Raw genomic sequence first — 14,841 nt, forward strand, 5'->3', positions numbered from 1 at the left:
ATGTAGTAACTTTCGAGTGAGTCACTGCGGCCCAGAGGCCCTATTCTGTAACTCGAATCGAAAATTTATTCTAATTAATTTTTCGACTGGAATATGTTTCAGCATTCTGTACAAATTTCGCATTAGGCTTATATTTATCCGAAAGTTGTACCACCCTGTGACAAAATTTACGAATGCTAAATATCAAAATAAAATTAAATAAGTGTACATTTCAAAAGAATTGATTCCGTTGAATTATGGGTGGAGGACGGAGAAATTGTTGAGGAAAAGATTGCGAGAAGATCTTTAAGACATTAATTTAATATTATGGCATAATCACAAAATAGGTAATTTGTTAAGTGCATATATATTTCGATTATAAACTGCTTTTGCATTTGGGACTACAGCTTCATACAAAACTTTAGGCTATCCATGGAAGCATTTGATTCCGTCTTAACAAGTATAAATCAGGAACTAACCGTGTCTATACGATCCACGGCAGTAAGTCCAGCTGTAAAACTTGCTGCTACTTTAAAATTCCTTGGCCACGGAGGCTATCAGCATCAAATAGGGCAAGACCGGTTTGCAGGGTTAGCACTACAGGGTTAGCACAATCCACTACATCTAAATATATTGCAGAAGTATTGAGTGCGATTGAAAAAACATTGTGTCCGAAACATATAAAATTTGAAATGAACTCACAAGAAAAGCGTGAAGCTAAAAAGTATTTCTACTCAAATAGTGGATTACCAGGAATAATAGGTGCTGTTGATGGAACTCACATCCAGATGGTTAGACCAGTAAAAGATGAACATATCTTTTTTAATCGAAAGCTAAAGCATAGCATCAATGCTATGGTAGTCAGTTTATATTACGAGTTTTTATTCATACCTGTTTATTTTACTTTATGATTATATTTCTGAGTCTATTGTGGAACGCCGCATGATACCCACGTATGGAGCCTTTCAAACGAACGACAATATATGCTATCCAACTACCAAAATGAAGATAAATATTTATGGATAATTGGTCCCTGATTTTATGCATACAACTTGTACTTGTATTTATAAATTACCTAATACTTATTGGTTATATACTTAACGTTTTATATTCACAAACATATGGGTTATCACGAGTTTTTATATACTCATTATATTCTCTTTTTAAGGTGATCCTGAACTTCCATTGGAGCCATGGCTTCCTGCACTTTACCGTAATGTAGACGAAAATTCACTGGAAAGTTTGTATAATGAAAAATTTACATAAGCAAGATCAATAATCGAGCGTGTGTTTGGAATTTTGATAAGGCTTTTTCGATGCCTGCTTGCTGAAAGAGAGCTTCACTATGTACCAAAAGTTATTAGAATTTTGAACGCTTGTTGTGCCCTGCATACCAATTGCCTTGCATACAACGTTGAAGTACGAACAGGTATTGAAATTGACGAACATCGATATAATTTAGCGATACCCAACATGGAACAAGACGAGTTTTCGCGAATGGCGCAAACAATTCGAGACCGATTTAAAATAAGCTTGTGTTCGTAACTATGCAAAGGAAATTAATCTGATTAATGACAAAAAAGTAACAAAAGATTATATGGTATTCGATTTATTTCTATAAGGAATATTAACATTTAACATTTTTTCCCTAATTTTAAGTTCGGAAATTCTTTTTTTTTTTTCTCCATTTCGCTTTTGATTTCATACTCATGTTTTAATTGTTCAAACTTTAGTTTTTGTCTTTCTAGTTATGTTTTTTCTTCCATTTGTTCAACAAATTTCTTATTATACTTCGTAAACGATTTTAAATTGTAATTAATGTCTTTTTAGATCGTATCACAATTATTGTGATTCTTGGTTTGACCATCTACGTGAATTTTCGAAGGATTGTTTTTGAATCTGGTTCGGAAAAACACAGTGCTACATTTGGGTGACGTTAGGGAGCGAGAAGGTGCAGTAAATAGTGATAATTCTTCAAGATTCTGCAAATCACTTATGTATGTCGATCGGATTGCTTGAAGCTGTGGTTTCACATTTGTAGCTTAGTGTGTCTTTAGTTGTTCATACACCGTAATTTTGAACACCTAATATTCCATCTAGCTTTATTTATCTGCAATAAGTCGAATGCCTTTAATTCGACTGAATTAACTTTTGCAATCTCACTACCTGTCCCGACATATGAGGTTTATTTTTGCGAGCTTTTGCCTTAAGGTGAGTCTTGTAATCCGCCTCAATCTTAAATGCAAGCTAAATAAATAAAAATCAATTCATAGGTGTTTCATTACAACCTATAATAGTTAAAGTTATTTGGTTTACACAGAAAGTTACCTTTAGCCATTACCTATAGTTCTTTACTCAACCGCCCCTACAAATTTTTACTTGTTTGTTTAGCATCTGCACATTTTATGTATCTTCTCACCAAATTTGGATTTGATTGCATAAATTCGACAATGGTTTCAAATTGGCTTTGTTTTGTATGCTGTCTTTTGCTAGTCGAGCCCCTATTGAAAATAATTTTGTATTTAAACTTATTATCTATAGTATAATATCTAATGAAAATTATTAAAATACTTACATTTTTCAAAACGTTTTCTTTCTACAACTCAAAAGCAAACGAATATTTTATGGTGACCTCAAACAATGCGGAAATTTAGAAGAAACAAGTAAGGAAGGGCTAAGTTCGGATGTAACCGATCATTTAATACTCTCGCAAAGTCAAATGGTATACTCGTTTGAGATTTCTTTGTGGATTGACCGATATCTTCGGTAGAAGGTCAACCATAGGCACTGGGGTCCACATATTTAGTACCTAGGGGCTTGAACAGTTTTGATTCGATTTAAACAATTTTTGGTCACAAGGTGGCATACTTTAAACGTATTATTCACGCAAAGTTTTACGCCGATATAATCATTAATACTTGATTTGCATACTGGAAGGTAAAAAAATCAGATGAAATTTAAAATGGTGTTATATGGGAAGTAGGCGTGGTTGTAATCCGATTTCGCCCATTTTCCCACTATAATATAAAAATATGAATAGAATGTTATGTACCAAATTCCGTTGAAATCTGTTAAGCGGATCCCAAGATATGGGTTTTCACCTAAAAGTGCCACGCCCACTATCTAATTTTGAACGTGGTTCCTACAAAATCATCTTATACCATACCAGGGATGAAATTTAATGTCTCTGGCTCGTTTAGTGTTTGATTTATCGCGCTTTTAGTATGAGATGCTAAAGGCATTTGTTCCCAGTGAATTTTGTTATTATAGCTTCAGTGGTATAGGAGATATGCACATTAAACCCATTAGGAGGGGGACCACGCCCTCTTTTTAACAAATTTTCAAACTGCACCTTATATTTAACTCGATTAGTTTGTGGTGATACAAACAACCCTTAGGTGAACAATACTATTATACTCTAGCACCAAGTTGCGAGAGTATAAAAATTAGGTTAAGGATGCTCTTCAGGAAATATGGGCAAATATACCTCCTGAATTTATACAAAGTTCTATGCATTCCATGAATAAAAGACAGCAACCCGTGACAGAAGGCAAATGTGCACATACAAAGTATTGATTTTCCTCAAAGAGTGTGAAACTAAATTGCCATAACTAAGCTCCGCAATAAGATACAAGACTATTATTTGGTACAAAGGATCACATTAAAGAGGGGCATCTGTAATTAAATTTTTTTTAAAGTGGGCGTGGTCCCGCCCCTAATTGGTTTAATGTGCATATCTCCTAAATTGCTAAATCTATAATAACAAAATTCACAGGAATCAAATGTTTTTAGCACCTCTACCTACAGTGTGAAAATGGGTAAAATCGGGTGATAATTTTAAATTCCATTTGATTCTTTCACTTTCCAGTATGCAAATCAAGCAATAATGATTGTATCGGGGTAAAACTTTGCGTGAATAATGTGTTTCAAGTATGTCACCTTGTGACCAAAAATTTTCTAAATTGAACCAAAACTGTTCAAGACCCTAGGTACTGAATATGTAAACCCCAGGGCATATAGGTGACTTTTTACCGAAAATATCGGTCAACATAGAACAAGGCGGCAAGATCCACAAAGAAATCTCAAACGATTATACCATTTGACTTTGCGAGAGTTCAAAAACGTTCGGTTATATCCGAACTTAGCCCTTCCTGACTTGTTATATATTAGTTTAGCTTATTTGCTTGAAGAGAAAGAGAGAATGCTAACCACTCACTCACATCGCGTAGGTCATCATGTTAAGTTCAATTTTATTATGTAATTTTGTCTTGCTATTCGTGCAACTTTCCTATCAGCAAGCATCAATTATATAAACTTCTCTCGGCAAAGTAAGTGGCAATGTGTTGACATCGTGTAAAGGACGAGATATGCTGTCTGTCCGTCCGTCGGTCCATCTTCCTGTGCAAGCTGTAACTTGAGTAAAAAGTGAGACATCGTAATGAAATTTGGTACACGTATTCCTTGGCGTAAGGACGAGTTCGTAGGTGGGCGTAATCGGACCACTGCCCCGCCCACAAAATGTTATTAAACGAAAACCCATAAAGTGTCATGACTAAGCACTAAAATTAGATATAAAACTGTAATTTGGCACAAAAGGTCGCAGGACAAAGGGGCACCTGTGGGATAAAAATTAAAAAAAAAAATCGCGTGGCCCCGCCTTCTAATAAGTTAAATGTACATATCTCTCAAACCATTCAAGCTAAAATATCATGCAGTTTTCCAGTAAATATATACGTATTGTAGATTAAGAGTAGCGTTCATTATAGCAGTAATTTTATTTATAACATTTTGAGGAATCTGTTTTAGTATTCGCTGATAATAAGGTCAAACCCAGGTGATTTTGTAGAAATCATTTTTTTTATTTCTGCGCTAGTTAGTTACTAGAGGGATTTCGGTGTAATTGTCGGAATCATGAGGATCCATTTCAGCTGCATTAGATGTGTCATATGGTTTAAAGACACTTTCAAGGCAATTCGAAAAAACAGTTGCTTTCTCCTTATTGCTTTTAGTCCACGTCTGATCTGTCTTTATGATTGGATAATGCTGAATTATGGGTCGAAAAAAGATTTTTGTACCAAACCTTCCAAAGAGAATAATTATTCCTATGATCGTTAGATAAACTTTTCAGATAAAAGTTGAGAGTTATATTTATACTCCCGCAACTTGTAGCTACAGAGTATAATAGTTTTGTTCACCTAACGGTTATTTGTATCACCTAAAACTAATCGAGTTAGATATAGGGTTATATATATACAAATGATCAGGATGAAGAGACGAGTTGAAATCCGGGTGACTGTCTGTCCGTCCGTCCGTGCAAGCTGTTACTTGAGTAACAATTGAGATATCTTCATGAAACTTGATACACATGTTTCTAGGTACCGCAGGACGGTTGGTATTGCAGATGGGCGTAATCGGACCACTGCCGCGCCCACAAAACGCCATTAATAAAAAACAAATAAATTGCCATAACTAAGCTTCGCAATACGATACAAGACTGTTATTTGGTACAAAGGATCACATTAGGGAGTGGCATCTGCAGCTAAAATATTTTTTAAAAAGTGGGCGTGGTCCCGCCCCTAATAAGTTAAATGTGCATATCTCCTAAACCGCTATAGCTATAGTAATCAAATTCACTGGGAGAAAATGTTTGTAGCACCTCTAATGACGGTGTGAAAATGGGTGAAATCGGGTGACAAGCCCGTCCACTCCGCATATAACGGTACTGTTATAATTTATAAATTGATTTAGTTTTTGATACTCTATGGTCTTATGCTTTCCTGCATATTTCAGACCTCTTGCTTGCTTACCACAGTAGTTGTGAGAATGCCAATATGATTGGCCCAATTTGTACTGTAGTATGATCTTTGACTGATTTACAGCCTCAGTGACAACGACAGAATGTAATATTGTTTTAATTCCATATATGTTATTAATATTTTCAGTTGCATTGAAAGTAAGAAGAAACATATCTAATTATTATTATTTTTATTAAATTATTATTTTTTATTAGAAAACCATGGTAAATTCAGGATAAATAAAATTTGGTTAACTTTCTATAATCATCAGCGTCTGATGTATTGATTTTATATGTGTTATTATTTAAAAGGTTAATAGAAAATCCTTTATTTGCTTCGTTATGTTATCCCCATTATTATAAATTTTTTGGTATTCACAGTCCCTCGATATTGGTTTAAGTCGTGTGATTTTCTTTTCTGTTTGATCTCTGACGTCTCATTTTATAAAATTTGCTGGCGCCGGAATCATAAGCTGAGGAGATAGTTCTCTCTTTTTACTGGGCCTTTTTTTCAAGATCCAATCTGTTTATACTCTTGCGACATGTACAGAGTATAATAGTTTTGTTCACCTAACGGTTGTTTGCATCACCTAAAACTAATCTAGATAGACATAGGGTTATGTATATATAAATGATCAGGATGACGAGACGAGTTGAATTCTGAGCCGTCCGTCCGCCTGTCTGTGCAAGCTGTAACTTAAGGAAAAATTTAAATATCGTAATTAAACTTAGTACACTTATTCCTTGGCGTAAGGAATGTAATCAGACCACTGCCACGTCCACAACGTCAATAAACGAAAATCTATAAAGTGCCATAACTAAGCACTTAATTACGATATAAACCTGTAATTTGGTATAAGGGATTGCAGTAGCAAGGGCATCTGTGGGCTATAATTTTTTTAAAGTGAGCTTGACTCCGCCTTATAGTAGGTTTAATGTACCAATCTCCTAAGCCATCCAAATTCAAATAACCTAATTCGCTCGGGACAAATCCCCTAAGTAACACTACCGATACTGTAAAAATGAATGAAATCAATGCCCACTCTCCGCTGGTACTGTTAAAAATTATTTAACACTAAACCTACCACGAGCGGTCAAATGACCGTTTTCAAATTTTCTTTAAAATTTTCTAAGCACCACGTTATTATACCGCCATTAAACTTCATGACTTTTCCTAAAATATGCATACAATTGTTTTTTTAATATTTACTACTTTTTCGATTCTTTGATTTTTGAGATAACTATGTAGACCGTTTTAACTACCACGAGCGGTCATTTGACCGACTGAACGATTTATATGTTTTTGTAATAGAATACTCTCGAAAACTCAAATCTGAAATTAAAAAATAGATACTGTTAACGATTCATCATAAGTTCCATTAACTTGAGAGATTTATGCTATACAATTTGGCAGCACCATTCTCTAGGTGCAATCTGGCATCATCATTATCAGCTGACGCACTTTAGCTTCGGCATTTTTACCGTTGTTTGGGTCAGACCATTGTGAAGAATGAAGAACAGACAGGAATCACCATTATCAGGTGATGCGTTTGGCTTTGGCATATCATACCATTCTACTGTTGTTTAGTCAGGCCATTTTGCCGTATGCAATAACAACTTTGTTATTTTCGTCAGTTCTCTTACATACTAATTTTCTATATAAGCATAAGTTAGCATAAGATTGAGTTCAGTTGTTTGTAAAAGGATTTGGATGGTACTTGGAGCGTACCAAAGAAATAGTGGAAATAGTGATGTTATAAATTACTCTTTCAACGAACCACATTTTTTAGTTTTTATTTCATTATTTGTGTGCATCTATATCAGCCTAAAAATGTCAAGGCATTCGATAAATATCAAATTATTAGAGAATATAAATAATATTGACGAAGAGTGTTCGGAAGATGAACGGGAATTTTCTGATAATGAAGATGACAAAGAGGAAAATGATTTTGATTTATTTGGCAACGACTCTGACACCGATAGTGACCAAGAAAACATTTTGAACATACGTAGAAGACAAAAGAGAAGGATATTTGTAATTAGTTCCGAAAGTGAGAATGAAGAAGAGCTAACCGAAACTGCTATAGACGGAACTGAATGGCAAGAAATAAAAGAAGTCTAATCCTGGAAGAACAGAGATGCATAATATTTTTAGAGAAACATCAGGCCCAACCGGGCATTGTAAACGAACTATTATGAAAGATAAATTTTTTACAGCATTTTCTCTTATTGTTGATCATAATACAATCGAACATATAAGAAACTGCACGGAAGCCGAGGCATTTCGAGTGTTGGGAACTAAATGGAATCTATCTACTGCAAAATTATATGCATTTATCGGATTATTGTATGCACGAGGTGCATATGAGGCAAGAAATTTAGATATTTCACTCCTATGGAACAAAAAATGGGGACCAGCATTTTTCTCAAATACTATGAGCAGAAATGCATTTACGGAAATTATGAGGTTTATTCGGTTTGATCAAAGAAATCAAAGAAGTCATCGCTTACAAACCGATAAATTCGCTTTGATTTCTAAAGTTTGGAACAAATTCGTAGAGAATAGCCAAAACTGTTATAAACCAGGAGCATATATTACTATAGATGAACAATTGTTTCCAACAAAGTCAAGATGCAGATTTACCCAGTACATGCCAAATAAACCCGACAAATTTGGCATCAAATTCTGGCTAGCGTCCGATGTAAATAGCAAATATATAATAAACGGCTTTCCTTATTTGGGAAAAGATGGAAGCAGAGATCCTTCAGTTCCCCTTGGGGAGTTTGTCGCTCTGAAATTAGTAGAACCGTATACAGGTCGGGGAAGAAATATAACCATGGACAATTTTTTTACAAGCATTTCGATAGCGACTAAACTTTTTAGAAAAAAAACTACGGTTGTTGGAACAATTCGAGCAAATAAAAGAGAGTTACCAAAATTGGCAAAACAGAAAAAAGACAATATGACACGTTTCTCAACAAAATTATATCGGACAAATAATTGTACTCTGACAGTTTATAAGGCTAAACAAAATAAAAAGGTATTGATTCTTAGCTCAATGCATAATTCGGTGAAAATTGAAAAAAATGATGCCTGTATACCCGAGACAATAAGATTATATAATAACACCAAATTCGGTGTAGATGTTACAGACCAAATGGCCAGAAAATACTCTGTAAAATCTAAATCTCGGAGATGGCCACTACAAGTATTTTTCAATATCCTAGACTTAGCCGGGATAAATGCATGGATATTATATAAAGAAACAACGGGAAGTCTAATATCAAGGCAAAACTTTTTATTTCAATTGGGAGAAGAACTTATAAGCGAATATCAAAAAGTGCAACAGCCAGGCAAGGAAGAAGAGCCAGCAAAAGCAGCCAGAAACATTAGTGCACAAACAAGTGATCGGAAAACATGTCAGATAAGATATTGCAAAAAAAATAAGACAAACAAATTCTGTCTAAAATGTAAAAAGTACGTATGCGGCAAATGTGCGATTGAGAAGCCTATAATTTGTAAAAAGTGTTGTATATAAGGAATAAAATGTAGATGATTTATTTTTAAATAAAAGAAACTATATTTTTAATTATGAAATAATTATTTTCTTCATTTTATATTAAGAGATATAAGTAATTTCAAAATCCGTCATTTGACCGCTCATGGTAGGAATAGTTATACATGCAATGCTGGTAGGTTTAGTGTTAAAGCGCGATAAATCAATGGCTAAATACGCCAGAGAAATTCAATTTTACCTCCGATATGGTATGAGAGGACTCTATAGGAGCCGGAGTCAAAATTGGACGTATGGCGTGGCACCGCCCACTTTTAGGTGAAATAACATATCTCGGGGACAAGTTTTCTAAAAATTAAGTGGTTAAGCGCTGAAATAGAATGGAATTAGTCTATACCTAGGTCTAAAGCTTATACCTCTAATATAATGAATTCCGATCCTCTGGTTGACGTTTTCCACATCACTCAATATATTAAATTTAGCCTCTTTGGTCGAGTGAATAATATGTATATGATATACAGTACATCTCATTTGAAGGTTTTAGTTTTTAGTACAATTTTAGCTGACGCGAACCAGAATATAGTAATAAAACTAAGTGTACCTTAATTGGCTTCAATATAAGTCAAGAATATACCAAATTTGAAACGGTTTCATCGAATAATAGATGTTTAATTCTTTCGCAAAATTATTTATATAAAGTTTTGCCAGCACCTCGGGCTTTGATTCTTGCAAGTTGCAAGAGTATAAAATTTTCGGTTACACCCGAACTTGGCCCTTCCTCACTGGTTGATAGATATTTTTATTAAATCCAGCTTTTCTTCTCATTATAATGAATCGGTCAATTTTGTTAAGAGTATAAAATTTTCGGTTACACCCGAACTTGGCCCTTCCTCACTGGTTGATAGACATTTCAAATTTTTTTTTTCAAATCAAGCTTTTCTTCTAATTGTAATGAATCGGTCAATTTTGTTAAGTTTCATAATGAATATAGCGAACGAGTTGGTTGGCAGATTTTTTGTTCCTGTATTATATAGGTATAATATAATTGGAATATTTTTACAAGGTGTAATGGAGCATTAATATATTGTTGCCATATAACAAAGTGAGGCAACTTCATCTAGAAAGGAAACGCTATTAGTATCTCATAAAATTAATATGGGAAAAACCTTTTTTGTTATTCAACATTACATATAATTAGATAATTTTTTCACAACAAATCTCTGAGCTATACTATGCCCTAAGACAAAATATGTTTATACAATTAATTACGTTAAGATTTGCAAAAAAATCCTCACAAACACAAATATTTGTTTGAAATACCCTAAAAACCAGGGTTGAACTTTTAAGATATCAAGGGTACTATTTGTTATCCCCTACCCTAACTATTAATCGTTTCTTACTGAATTAAAAGTATAAAATTTAAATTTAACATAAAAATAAAATGATTGTGTGGTTTTATGAAGCCACGTTAAAAATGAAACTTGTTTTCACATTATAGACATTTAAATAAAAATCTATTATCAATTCCATTTTCATCATGAGTTTCAAAGTTTTTAAATGTAACCAATATTTTATGGTAACTAAAACTAAAAAATAGCAGAACGGGACATTTTCACTGTTAAATGAGAAAATGCAACACACAGACGAAAGAGTTTGTGACGATGTAATAAACGTTTCACTTTAAAAAAAGGGGTAATAACCTTTTAATTTACGAATATAATGTAAATATTCCTATGAAACCGAGCGCTGTTGCTATCATGAAAGGAATTTCAAAATGAAAAGGAGTTCCGAATTGCGAAGCAGCGAGCTTTTACAGAAAGGAAGACAAAGCGTGCCACCCGAGCACGAGCGGAACGATCACTTCGTCTTTTCTCGTCATCCCCTCGCCCCGAAAACCGGTTTGCGCGGCAAAAAGAGTCTTCGTCTGAACATGCACATACATGGCTGAGACTGACAATTTGTCAGCATAGTTTGTATAATTTCTTCACAGTTTGGTATTGAATGGTTATGTAGGAAATTTTCGACGATCAACACAAAACTTTTCCACGATTCTTTCTTTCTTTCACTTTCCAGTACAGTCGTAACTTGGATAAAATCTGTAGCTTTCATTTGCTGTATCGAATATTCCACTTTTCAGCTTTTCTATCCTAAGTTCGGCAATTTTGTACAAATGTCACTTAGCCAATATCCTTCCACGTTCAACGCTTTGACAAATTGTTTTATCATTCCTAACTTGACCCCGTATTAAATCACTGAGTTCAGTTTGAGGTAATATCTTTTTAGATTTTTTCCCTCCCTGTCATATTTATTGATAACTGTACCGATATTTGGGTATTTGGCGACATCATTGTTTCTGAGTAGTCAATGCAAATTACTTTTGAAACAAAAGCGAAATTTTCAAAGAGTAAACACAATATTTTATATACTGTAATTCTAGATATATCAACGGTGATTTTTAGAAAAACTTTGTATGCCCAAAAAAGAGGTGCAATCATGACTAGAAAACTAAATTTTTACTAGTAACAAGTTGATAATTATCAAAATATTAGATATACAATTATCTTAAAAACAAGAGCACATTCGATATTTAGAAGTCATAATCTGGACACTTGAAAGAATCAATATTTGCAATATTCAGGGCAACAAAAAATGTTTGTTTTTGTAGAGCTGTGAAATCATGTAGAATTCTATCACAGTTATTATTGTGTAAACTAAAACACCACAAGTATTTTATACTCAATATATTATAATATGTTTCAATCAGTCAGTTAACGATTGAAAGTCATAAAGGTAAAGCCGTTTCCATTTTTAAGTTTCTTTCTATTTTAGATACAAGTTTTGCACCAACATGTACCCATTATAGAAATTTCTCTTGGCAAAATAAGCGGCAATGTCTAGACATCGTAGTGGTTTGAGTGGATTCACTGCTACTTATAAGTAAAATATATTTACTGTCAATGAGAATGTGATACTAGTTAGTACGAAGACCTATGAGGCGATGATATTTATGTATTTATGACTTATTAACTAAATTAACTTTAAAATTTACGCATACTCGTCTTGGTTTTTCTTTGTCGTTCGGCATTCCCAAGGTGATCGATTTGTTGGACGCCATTTCCATCTCAGTAAATTAAACTTATTGAAAGTAATAATAATTTTGTATCATAGAACTTTGATAGTGCTGCACTCAGTTTCTAAATTGTATTTTTATTTTCCCGTACTTAATTATAAAACACGTGATATTAAGGGTATTTGGCACATAAGTATTATACATACATATGTTTTTGGTACATACGTATGTACTTTCATATCAAAATAATTGCGGCATATTCACTAAAAGCGAGAAAAAGTCGAAATATCTAATACTATCGTAGGATATATTATTCTATGCCGATCGGATTAAAACGTTTAGGTAGATGGAACGATATTATAAATGCTTTGGATAACGCCAGATTATTTCGTTCAGCCAATGTATGGGCTGTTTGACGTTGAATAAGTTCACTACAGTATCGAAAGCAGTTATAGTCTATATACATACATCTAGTAAATACTCCGGAAATTCGTAAAGTTTTCTTGATGCGGATACAATTGCGTTAACTTTCCTTTGGATGCGTTCAGATTTTTATGGGCACCCCTAAGACAAGTGGAAATTTTAGTTACTTTGATTAAAGTATTGGTAATTAATGAGTGCAGAAACATATTAGAAACTTTGGTGTCGAATCAACAAAGGTTCCGCTTTTCGGTTTGACTACCGGAAGTATTTCAATATCATTGCATTTAGCACCATCATTGTGGAAGGGGTTGTTTCATTGTGTTATTACTATTAAATGGAGTCATTACGATATAAATAATGTATAATTATTCCCAATAATAGCTTATCAAATCGGTTGTTGTATAATACTGTTAGATTGATTTACGACGCTCCAGTGTCAGTATAAGACAGGGTATCCCAACCTTTCCGTGGTCAGTGACCACTTTAATATTATTCAAGCTAGTAGGGCACACAATGTATGTATAATAAAAAACTGTAATAATCAATCTTAAACTTCAATTATGAACTCAACAATAATTTACACAGAAAGCAAAAATAATATTCTTAGAACAATTCATCTTTTAAATTAGAAGCGTGAAGGTTTACTAAGTATTTATATCCAGAACCTTGTAGTTGCATATTCATTTTATTTAAGTGTGTAAAAATATCCACAAGATAAGCCAAATTCATCTGATATGCTGGATTAGTAAACTGTTTCAAGAAATCATCCATTTATAATATATTAAAGGCGCTGCTTTTGATAACATTTACAACTTGTATGGCCATTTGCAGTGTATCATTAAGGTATCCAGGAAGAGCTTAGAAGCTAATGCCTGGCGATATATGATAAAGTGCGTTGTTATTGCATTAGGGCTTTTATGTTTTACTAACGTTGTCAGCCGGGATCGCGATCCCAACATTGCCGGAGTGGTTGGCCCCACCCGACTACCCTCGCTTTTCTCACTCACTTCGCGCGACCAACGGCTCACAGCCTGTTATTTAATTATATAAAAACTTTCAATCATTCGCGGACCATATTTTTGCTTCTGCGTACCACTGATGGTTCACGGACCACTGATTGCAAACCTTTATATATTTCTTATACTTTCACATAAAAACGTATATTGCAGTTAGTGAGGCATTCTAGTGTAAGCACAATTTTTTATAGAAACAGACTTTGTAGTCACTGTATGATTAGTACTCAGAAAGATGCTAAGATTTTAACGCTTAAGTTAAAGGCACTCGAAATTGCCGAATTTTTTAGTCAACTGAGCCAGACAACAAGAACTTGTTTAAAGTAATTTGACACCATTTATTTTTATTTTGTAAAACTTAATATAAAAGCTGAATAATGAAATTGTTAAGACTATTCTATTTCTAAGATTTAAAATATTGTAAGCCAAGGAAGTTATAAACTTATTATTGTACATTATGCTGATTAAACAAGTGTATATTCACTAAGCTTGGATTAATTCAATGTTCAAAAATGCTCCTCCTCCTTCTTTGCATAAACACGACAAAAGGAATGGTTGTAAAATATTAGAGATACTTCATGGTTGCTAACAACAGTACAAGGCTTAGTGTTAAGCTTATGAAAGCAATTTCCAGTACATGTACGAGTATGCAGCGTTTTTACTTTCACTTACTATCACAGCTTCTTGTTAGTCAACCTACTTCGTCATACATTGCTGCCGATTTGTCTAATAATAATTTTTTATCTTCATGAAAACATTTAATAGAAGAAGAATTTTTATTAGTCTGCTCTCAGAATTTAGGTTCAAAAAAAAAATATACATGACTTGTGATTTAAGTGATTTCATAATAAATTACTATTAGAAATAGGTACCTACTATATGTTTAGCAAAAATGTTTGTTGTCTTCTATTTCAAGTACAATCGTAGGTCAAATTATTGGTTACAAAATTATTATTTTGACACCAGTTCTTTAAATTTGTTCGCTAGTTAGTGTGATTATTGATTTGTGTGTTGCTAGATATATTTTCCTTAGAAAACGGTGCAGTA

The 14,841-nt window shown here is 33.6% G+C and overlaps 1 protein-coding gene and 1 long non-coding RNA gene across 6 annotated transcripts in view; one reads left to right on the forward strand and one right to left on the reverse strand.

Moving 5' to 3' along the window:
- LOC106620796 (nitric oxide synthase) overlaps positions 1-14,841 on the reverse strand; it is a 263,001-nt gene that overhangs the window by 12,125 nt on the left and 236,035 nt on the right. The window lies entirely within an intron of this gene.
- LOC118683874 (uncharacterized) lies at positions 128-1,575 on the forward strand. 3 transcript variants are annotated; one of them, XR_011395117.1, is made up of 3 exons: positions 128-326; positions 387-569; positions 1,148-1,575. It is a non-coding gene; the product is annotated as an uncharacterized lncRNA (long non-coding RNA). The 3 variants fall into 3 exon arrangements; XR_011395115.1 differs by having other exon boundaries at positions 405-569; XR_011395116.1 differs by lacking the exon at positions 387-569.

Source organism: Bactrocera oleae, chromosome 3 (assembly GCF_042242935.1).
Source record: "Bactrocera oleae isolate idBacOlea1 chromosome 3, idBacOlea1, whole genome shotgun sequence".
In the NCBI taxonomy this organism is placed as follows: domain Eukaryota; kingdom Metazoa; phylum Arthropoda; class Insecta; order Diptera; family Tephritidae; genus Bactrocera; species Bactrocera oleae.